At 39.8% G+C, this 10,748-nt stretch overlaps 1 pseudogene; it reads left to right on the top strand.

Moving 5' to 3' along the window:
• Positions 1-8,824: 8,824 nt before the first annotated feature.
• On the top strand, positions 8,825-9,145 carry LOC123947250 (annotated as a pseudogene).
• Positions 9,146-10,748: the final 1,603 nt, after the last annotated feature.

Below are 10,748 nucleotides of genomic sequence, written 5' to 3'. Positions count from 1 at the left end.
TTAGTTCCATTAGTTACCATTTCAAAAGCATGTATCTTCAGGGTCTGTATCCTTGGGAACCCTCCTGGTTGCTAGGTAGACCAATAAAAGCCCTAAGACTCACAACCAGTTGTCCGTGACCGTTACTAAGCTAAAAAGAACAAAGGAGAGGTAGGAGAAGAACTTGTGTGTTCTGACTAAATTAGAGTTTTAGTCTAATGTTTAGCCTGTATCTAAAATACTATAGTAAGCCCTTTGAAGAGTGCAGAGAGATCTAGAATGCAGTGGTTGCTCTCAAATAAGCTCAATTTTAGTATGTATGTGTATATATATATATATACACACACACACTTAAAATGTAGTAATAGAGAAGAGTATGAAAATGAATGGTAAAGGTAATAGGAATTCAGAGGCAGAAAAGTATCTTTGTGAAGTGAGATGCTTGATGAGCTTTCAAGGGGAAAATGAGGCCTTGCATGGGAAATCAAGGGTGAGAACTATTCGGATAAGGAAGCAAATTGGGAACCAAGTCAGGGTTTAAGATGAAGAAGCTGGGGACCATAGAGCAGATTGTATGAAATTTGAATACCTCTTTGCTTTGTCCACTACAACGGACTCCAAATTATTTTCCTTTAATTTTAAAATAAAAGCAACATTAGCTTATACATAGGTAATTTTTCCAAGAAAGTAGAGATATGGTGAAAAAGGTAATTTAGAGCTGAATTTCCAGATGATTTTAACGCAGTAGATGGTGAAGGATGGGAAAATTCAAAGAGAGGTAAAAGTTTTGTCTTATTCAAGGAAAGGATGTTAAGTACCAATTAATGGTTTATGTGTAAAACAGTATAAATATGTTTATTACTCTGCTTCTTTCCTTTTTTAAAGTGAGCTCTAGGGGCGCCTGGGTGGCTCAGTGGGTTAAAGCCTCTGCCTTTGGCTCAGGTCATGGTCCCAGGGTCTGGGATCGAGTCCCGCATCGGGCTCTCTGCTCAGTGGGGAGCCTGCTTCCCTTCCTCTCTCTCTGCCTGCCTCTATGCCAGCTTGTGATCTTTGTCTGTCAAATAAATAAATAAATAATCTAAAAAAAATAAAATAAAATAAACTGAGCTCTACACCCAACACCCAGAGATCAAGAGTCACATGCTCCACTGACTGAGCCAGCCAGATGCCCCTTTCTCTACTTACTTCTGTATTATTTATGCATCATGAGTTAGACCTGCTAGTACAGATAAACTCCTTTCCCTACATTAATTGTATTTTAGGAGACATGCTGCCTTTTCCTACTGCTGGCCCTTGGATGAATGAAGCCTGCCTTCTCCATTCCAGTAGCATTCTCTAATTTTGTATGTCAGAGAGGAGAACACAGGATATCCCCAGAGAGAATATTTAGGATTTATTTCCTCTCAGAAGGTCCTAAACTCTTTATGCAAATTCATCTGCTTCTGCCCTACATAACCAGATTTACATTTGAGGAGTCACAGTTAATGACAGACTTGATGAAACAATGAAAGATATTTGCTCTACTCTTATCACAGAGCATTACACCTCTAAAGATCTCTATCTGCCTGACATTTGAATAACCATTCTAGTGACTCTCAAGAAATAAAAAACATTTCTCGCAAACAATATCAAAAAGTGTCTTACTCTGCTATATGTAAAATATCCATCATACTGCCTTGGTCCATAGTAGAGGACTTGAAACCTTCTCTCTTTATTTACCACCACTCTTATTATTTGTCCTAGTTTTCTAAAATTCTTTTTGATCCAAGAGTCTTTTCTCTTGGATGTTATGTAGCTTATTTTTTATTCAAGTAAGTCAATAAGAGCAATAAAGTAAAATAAAAAGGTGTTTAGGGCTAAATCCAAGACTAAAATACAAGAAGAGGGGTGGGGTGGGAGGTGGGAAACACGGAAGAATCTGGGTATCGGGAGCGTTTGGATTTTTCACTTGTGACAAGTATAAATTGGTGTTACTGTTAAGCATGCTGAATGTCAAAATGTCTTGAATCTGATATTTATCATTGAATAGGTTTTTTTTTTCATCTTTAGAGAGTTAGAAAATTTTCAGGTATCAGAAATTTTCAATAGTATTCTGGATAAATTAAGATGCAACCAATCAAATTCTTCATTGGTTGAACACGAACCTTTACTCTTTAAAGCTAAGAGTTTGATTGCCTTCAATGTAACCATAGATTTTAATCGTATGAAAATTTTTAACACCACAAAAGTGAAGAGGCTGGTACTCTGAATGCTTATTAATACATGTTACATTTAATACATGTTAGATTTAAAAATTATATTTTGCCATATTAGGTTCATCTACCATCCTTTTCTTTCTTTTTGTTGCTAAAATATTTTAAAGTAAATTCAAGACCTCATGAGACTTCATCTCACCTACTTATAATTCTACTGACTTTTAATTGAATTATCAAGTAGTTAACAGAAAACAGGATATTACAGGAAGTATCTAGTGAGGTGCCAAGTGTAGCAATTAATCTTTTCTCATTTAATCAAAGAGAGCAGCAGGGCTCTAGTAATATCATTATATTTAGAAATGGAAATTTTTTTAAAAATCAAAAACAAGGAAGCAATATTAAGCCTTTACTTGTTTTCCTTCCTCTTGACCTATTCCCTATTAACTGGCTACTTCTTGGCACTCTGCTCCTCAGTGTAACTAGGATGTACGTAATCATACTTATGTAAACCATCAGGGAACTGGCAGGATCCTAGGACACAGTTCAAATAGAAGTCTTTATTTTTATAGCAAAATCCTGGCCCTTCTGTCTGTGAGAACTTTGTAGTCCTTTTCATTTTAACACTTCCATTTAGGTTACTATTATCATGCTGTATAACAGCAACTTAAAACAATTTTACTTAGTTTCACATGAAGAAAGTGATGAAGAAATACCCAATGTTGATGAAAATATAGATGATGAATTTCTGGTGGGAATACAATTAAGCTGATACATTGAAACCCAAACCTAGTTTGATAATAATACTTGAAAACCAAGTCTCAATATTTGGCACCTAAAGTTCTGCTACCCTGTTCATAATTGAACAGGATGAAAAAGTCTTAATGTGGAAATGACCCTCCCCTGCTGAAAGATAGAATGCAAATGCTGACTGCTTTTTCTCCCCCACCTCATTCCAGCTTCCCACACTTTTCCTCCAGAGAAAAGGTCACTCTGCCAGACTGGATTGAAGGACCTTTGAGATGCAAAATTCAAGATTGTGAAGGGTGGGAAGAAAAGAAAAAGCTAATTGATGATGAGGGTCTTTTAAAATAGAGGTGCTGGAGGAATGCCTGGGTGGCTCAGTTGGTTAGGCGGCTGCCTTTGGCTCAGGTCATAATCCCAGGGTCCTGGGGTCCCACATTGGGCTCCCTGTTCATCTGGGAACCTGCTTCTCTGTCTGCTGCTCTCCCTGCTTGTGCTTGCTCTCTACCCACCCCCCCCCCCCCCCGTCAAGTAAATAAGTAAAATCTTAAAAAAAAAAAAAAAAATAAAACAGAGGTGAGAGAGAGAAAAGGAAAGCAGCTGAGAAAAAGGGGAAGAGAATATTGCAAAATACTCTCCAGAAGTGGCTCCAGAATAACATGGTGTTACAGAAAATCGAAAGGAAAGAAAAAGAAATGTGGGAAGTGCTGGTGGGGTTCATGAATTGAGTTTATTAACAACTTTAGAGGAGAGGCAAGTAAATTATTAGAATTCCTTTAAAAACATTTTGGCTATTTGAACTACACATCTCTGAGAATGTTTCCATTTATCAACAAATATTTTTCTATGCTGGTACATATTATTTGAAAACACCTTTTGGATGATTGTGTTGCAGGATTTCTTTTTCTTTAGCATTCTCTGTTCTTGGTTACACTGAAGAATGAAGAGGTAGACCAGATGAAGAGGGTGGGCAACAAAGCAAATCTTATAGTACAAAGATCCTATAGAAGGAGGGGATGCCAGGGGGTTGCCAGTTTGGTGTTTAAATCTAGGGGGTTTTATAGGCTCTTTGGTGTGGGCTGTTATAATCTGATTAACCCTTCATGTTCCTGTCACACCTAATCAGGTATTTCTCCTCTACCAGTCTTGTGGGAAAGGGTAGAGGGCTCCTTCCAGTGTGGTATTTTGTAGCCTCAGGAATCAAGTGGACAGTGGCTACCGCTGCCCCAGGCACAGGCCACCAGATCAAGCTCTTTGTTTAAATATACCATTGGCTATTGAACTGACCCTTGCGCCTGGGTTAGGAAGATCAAGACCATTCCCTTCCTTTCTGTCACATTCAAGTTGTAAGTCCCCCCAATAGGATGTCTCAAAGCTGGGCACTGAGTAAAGAGCCTAGAATAACAGATGGGCTCTTTTCCTTTTAAGGGTAGTTTTCCTCTTAGAATGGGGGCCCCTTGTCCCTGCTTGCCTTTCTTCCGACAATCCTTCACTAATAGCTTAAGCTACTACCAAGTGCATATATTGTAGTTAATGTAACATTGTTCTATTATTGGATTTATATTATTTCCATTCTTCTATTACTTTCAAACCCTTGTTATGAATATATTTGTAATCATGGTTTCTTTCTTGTTTTAAATATTTCACTAGGATAGATGCACAGAAATTATAGGATGAAAGTTATAAATGTTTTATATTGCCACTTTTTTTCTTTTTTCTTTCTCTTTCTTTTTCTTTTTTTTTTTTAACTGTCTTGAGGGTTTTTTGTTTGTTTTTTATACTTATCATGCTGTGAGTTAATAGGGAATGGATTCCAGGAGCTCAGGCTCCCTTCCATTGGTTCTCACAAGTTTTTTTCTCTGGGCAGAACAGGCTGGAGCTTCCATTGAACCCAAGTACCTTTCTCTTTTGCGTCCTTCTTTTTCTGATCATTTTCCTTCATACCTTGCAGGCAGCTATCTTTGCTCTTTGAGTACTTAATATGCATTAATCCTCTTGGCAACAGTCCTACCCTTGTTTGTTTACAACAATGCCAACAGCATGCTGGGAAACACTGTAGAGTCTTCCAGCTTTGCCACAGTAACATGCGTGGGTTTCCTTTCTGAACAGTGCCCATTCCCTTGATGTTCACAATGTCACCTTTCTTGTAGATTTGCATATACGTGGCCAAAGGAACCACTCCATGTTTTCTAAAAGGCCTAGGAAATGGGGGGTGGGGGGCTCCTCTTTCCTTCTGTGTTGGTTATTTTGCGAGTTACTGGAAGATGGCAGTTCCCACGTATTTTATTGCTTAGTGGCTTACTGTCTTTTTTTGTTTGAGAGAGTGAACACAAGCGGGGAGGGGCAGAGGGAAAGGGAGAGAAAGAATCTTAAGCAGACTCCATGCCCTGCACAGAGGTGGGTGAGGGAATGAGTGAAAGAAGTGAAGGGAATTAAGAGTACACTTATCTTGATGAGCACTGATGTGACCACTGATATTGGCAATATGACCCAGAGGCAGGAAGCTGGGCCTATTGATTTGGGGGGTGGGGGAGTCTTCAGTACTGACTCCATGGAGGACTATAGAACCCCTGGTGACCCCTTATGCCTCTTCAGCTCTGTTAACTCTGCTTTTATACCCACTTTGTTCTTTTTTCCTCAAAATGTCTTTGTAAATATCCAAAGTCAAAGATCACAAATTATACAAAAATAACTGTAGCATTTAAAAATGGCAGTCCATCAGCTACTCACTATTCCTTTCTCTGCTTTGTTTCTTCATCTTTTCACCTCCCAGCACACCATACGGGGACTTGTGTGGGTATTCATGGTTCTATTCTCTGCACTAATATGGGTTTGTGTCACTTTTGTTCACTGTTGAGTCCCTATTACCTAACACAGGGCCTGTTACACAGTAAACTCTCAATAAATGTTTATTGGCTCCAAATGAAGATGCTCTGTTGTTGGGCTCCAAGCAAATGTCATCATCTGCCTCTTTCCCCTGGGCCACCACAAGGACAGTCAGATCGCTTACAGGGAGGAAGGACTCCTGCTACAGTTTTCTGATTGGTCTTCCTACTTCTGCCCGGCCCCCAGTGCTTCTGTGTGTATGGTGGATGACTCTTTCTCAAACCACACTAGATCCCGTCACTTGCCTATTGAAAGGAGTTCAGTTTCTTTCCATTCCACTTAAAAACCACTTTTGGCCTATATACTTTGGCTTTGCCTGCACCTCCAAACACTTCTTGCACTACTTTTACTTCACTACTTTCCAGCCATAAACACCAACTTTTAGGGTTTTGGGTTTTTTGTTGTTGTTGTTGTTTTGTTTTGTTTTGTTTGGTATGAAACAAAACAATTTTTCTTAAATATTTTATTTATTTATTTGATAGAGAGAGAGACAGAGAGAGCACCAGCAGGGAGGAAAATAAGAGCAGGAAGGAGAGGGAGCAGCAGACTCTCCACTGAGCAGAAAACCCAACTTGGGCTGGTTCCTAGGATCCTGGGATCATGACCCGAGTCCAAGGCAGACATTTAACTGACTAAGCCACCCATGAACCAAGCTCTTCTTGCTTTAGAACTTCCACTTCTGTTTTTCTGTTTTTCCCACTGCTTGCCGCTCTTCTTTCTTTCATGCTACATTTACTGTACCCAGCTTATCTTCTTTGGAGATTCTCTCAGATTATGAAAAGACTTGTTCGGTCAAAGAAAGTCCCTACTTTCTTGTCTTTTCTTTTTCTTTCTTTCTTGCCTTTTTTTTTTAGGGAGGGAGAAAATCGTAGGTGGCTCCATGCCCAGAGTGCAGCATGGAGCCCAACATGGGGCTCAACCCAATGACCTGGGGATCGTGACCTGCGCCACCCAGGTGTCCCTCTTAGTGTCTTTTTTTATGTGATCATTTTTCTGATTTTTGTTATGCTTGCCAAATAGTAAGATTGGGTACCTTTCTATTGTCAGAAAACAATGACTACAAGTGTGCCTGGGTGGCTCAGTTGGTTAAGCAACAGCCTTCAGCTCAGGTCATGATCTCCATGTCTTAGGATCCATGTCCTGCATTGAACTCCTTACTCAATGGGAGTCTGCTTCTCCCTCTCCCTCTGCCTGAAGCTCTCCCTGCTTATGCTCTCTCTCTCTCTGTCAAATAAAATCTTTAAAAAAAAAAAAAAAAAAGGAATGACTATGAGTTTTGAAAGAGGTCTTCAACTACTTCCCTTCACATCTCCCTCGAACTTTCTAATAAGTTCTTCTTACCAGCCAATCTCTTAATTTTGGCAAAATACCTTGTGGACAAGAGTCCCCTTTTAAGGCCTGCCCTGAGCCAGCAAGACCCCATCTGTGACAGCGATGACCTGACCTTTAACTGCCCAACTTCTTGTACCCACCAACTTTTGTTCCACATTTTCCGTATACAAACCTCGAAGTATTTCAGAACTTTGTAGAGACAGTCTGAGACATTGTCTTCCTGGTGTCTTCCTGGTGTTGGACTCACTGAAATAAATTCCTTTCCTGTTGCACCACTGCTTGTCTGTGCCTTTGGATTTTGTGAGCAGCGAGTGGCTGAACCTGGGCTGTCTGGAACTCCTGGATCCAGGTGTTTTTGTACACCTGTGTCCTGGCTTACATCTTAACATTGCTTTGCATTTACTTCTTAAAGTAATCTTTGATAGATTGTCCCTATGTTTATCTCTCCTTTCCTCCCTTCAGTCCTCCCTCCTTCCTTCCCTTCCTTTCTTTCCTTCCTCTCCTCCCATTTTTTGGTAAAGTTGTTTTATATTTTGAAATACATTTTAAAAGAACACAAATAGGGGTGCCCAGGTAGCTCAGATGGTTGAGCATCTGCCTTCAGCTCAGGTTCTGGGTCCTGGGATGGAACCCCACATTGGACTCCCTGCTTAGCAGGGAGTCTGCCTCTCCCTTTCCCTCTGCCTCTCCCCCAGCTCATGCTCTCTCTCATTGTCTCTCTCTCTCTTTCTCTCAAATGAATAAAATCTTTTAAAAGAAAAGAATAAAAACAAACTGTCCCCTCCATGTTAATCTTGAGTGCTTTCAGTCATGCAAAGGGTCCCCATTCATTCACACACTCTCCCTTCACCTTTCCCATCTCATTTAACTTGTTTGTGCCTCAGAGCAACACAAAAATAAGATCTGATCTGTTTTGTACAAAATGCCCTTCAAATATCTAAAGATAGCTATAGAAGTTTTCTCTTCCCTGGGCCACAGAGCTACAGTGACATTAACTTTTCCATAAGCAACAGCATTTGGAAATGTTTCATTAACCTGCTCAAACTTCTCTTCTTCTCAACCATGCTCTTCATCATTCTTTTCCTGAGCTGACAGCCGGATTTCAGATGCAACATTACACATCATTTATAAAACTGTGGGGTGCTCTGATCGGCTGGGGGCTGGCGGCACGGTCGGTGGAAGTCTTCACCAAATGCAGAATGAAGAACATAGAAGTTTATCAACTACACCACAAACAATTGGCAGGCAGGACAGCAAAGGAGAGACTGTTGCCACAAGACGGTGGTGAGGCGCCCCAGTTATAGGGCAGAGTGAGGAAGTATGGGGATGTTTGTAATTTTCCCTTTTCTGGCAACTGTGCTTGGTTGTAAGTAGTTACATTAGCTAGTTAGGGACTATGGCTATTTTGAGGTAAGTTACTTAATGAGCTTATTTGCATTCAGCTTGGCAGTCCCTGTGGGCCCTTAGGCCCTGCTCAAACATCCATTGCTCAAACCTGTTGCCTAAAAGCAGGTTCTACAAAAACTACAACTGAAAATAACTGGAGGGATGCCTGGCTAGTTCAGGTAATGATCCCAGCGTCGTTGTAGAATCAAGCCCCACCAGGGGTTCCTTGCTCAGCGGGGAGCCTGCTTTTCCCTCTGCTTGTGCTCTTTGCCTGTCTGACTTTGTGACAACACCCTCGCGACATCATGGTGGCCTACTGGTGACAGGCTGGACTCAGCTACATCCGGTACTCCCAGACCTGTGCAAAAGCAGTGAGGGATGCACTGAAGGCCGAGTTCAAAGCAAATGCTGAGAAGACTTCTGGCAGCACCATAAAAATTGTGAAACTGAAAAAAGAGTAATCTACCCTGGGTAAAGCTTGAAATGCTGCATGTTCCAAGGTGAAGATGTGTGGGTCCGTGTTACGACAGGTGGAAAACTGTCTCCCTGCATGGAAAAAACATCCTTGTCTTGTCCTAGATTGACAATGCCAATAAATTAAAATATGGTTCAAAAAAAAAAAAAAAGAATTGGAAATATCTTTTAAGAATAGATTCAGTTGCCTAATATTGCAAAGTTTTAGTAAAAAGTTTTTCTCTCCTTGAAGAGAGCTATGTACCTCATCATGGCTCTCTCTCTCAGAGTGCTTGTGAAGATCAGTGATGTTCATAAAATGTGCAGAGCGCTGGCTGGCATAGAATCATGTTCAATAAACGTTAGTTGTGTACTAGTACCTGAACTATTACTTTAGTTCCCAGGAGGCACACATATAATCAGCCTAGATTTTCTGGTTATATTTATCCACATCCTCACTAAGAGTACTTATTCTTTTGTCTTTATTTTAATGGCATTATAAATTACTAACAATCCTATAAGGGTCTGATTTTAACTCAGTTCAGTGGAATTATTACTTTCTTCCATTGAGATACTCATCCATGTGTGGAAAACAGTTATGTATCAGAAACAAAGAAGATTCTTTAATTGCAGTTCAGTTCAAATAATCTTTTTTTTTTTTTAAGATTTTATTTATTTATTTGACAGACAGAGATCACAAGTAGGCAGAGAGGCAGGCAGAGAGAGGGGAGAAAGCAGGCCCCCCACCGAACAGAGAGCCCAATGCAGGGCTCCATTCCAGGACCTTGGGACCATGACCCGAGCCGAAGGCAGAGACCTTAACCCACTGAGCCACCCAGGAGCTGCTCAAATACTCTCAAATTGTAAAATAATTAGTCAGGTTCCTTTCTTTGTCAGGAAACAAAAGATGAAAATATTCCACCTTTGTTTGAGGAAATTTTATGTCTACATTAGACAATTTATCTAAGTCAACAGATAGGAGATCTGTAGCCAGACTTGTAAAGCGGAGAAAATAGCCATATTAAAACCAATGTTACTTTAAAGGTACACCATCATGTATAAGATCCTAAACTAAACAATATTAACTTTGCTTCTTACTAGAATTTTTTTTTTTTCATTCATCACTGCATCACTATGTTTATTTCTTTGAAGAATATTTCCAAGCACATATTTAGGTATGTGCCAAATTGAAAGTTCCATTGTTATGAGAAATGAATCACAAAACAAAGTTCAAATAAAGGCTTTACAACCCTAACCACACCACATTTGAGGCTGTAATAGTTACATACAAAGGAAATATTTGAGGGAATATCCCAGTGAATGAAAGACAACTCACAAGCAGTAGAGCCCTCTGAGAGCATAAAATTATGAAGAATTTCCTATTTCCATAAACATTTATTTGTCTAGTTACTTCAAAATCATCATGCATTTTCTATTCACAGTACAAATAGTTAATGAGTTACTTGAAGAAGTTAAGCAATCGTGTAGAATTGCAAGCCTCAGGTCATATTCCACCACCAAACTCGCTCTCACGTTACTGGGAAATTAAGATCTCTTAGAACTGTTTCACTGACTTCATGGTAATAAATTCGTCACAGCCTGAAGTAAACAAAGTGATCTTTAAAAAACCAACAAAAGTTAGATGTTTTCCATAATTTTAACAGGTATATTGGTGTCAGCAATTGGTGAGAAATGAAGTCAATTATCAGCTCCGTCAGGTAAATCTCCTGTAATCTTATGAGAAAGGTCTGAATAACCTGGCACCTTGAGCATGTC

The sequence above is a fragment of the Meles meles genome, chromosome 7 (genome assembly GCF_922984935.1).
Source record: "Meles meles chromosome 7, mMelMel3.1 paternal haplotype, whole genome shotgun sequence".
Classification (NCBI taxonomy): Eukaryota; Metazoa; Chordata; class Mammalia; order Carnivora; family Mustelidae; genus Meles; species Meles meles.
Note: the sequence above shows the minus strand (reverse complement) of the source record. Positions and strands in the feature narration are given on the sequence as shown.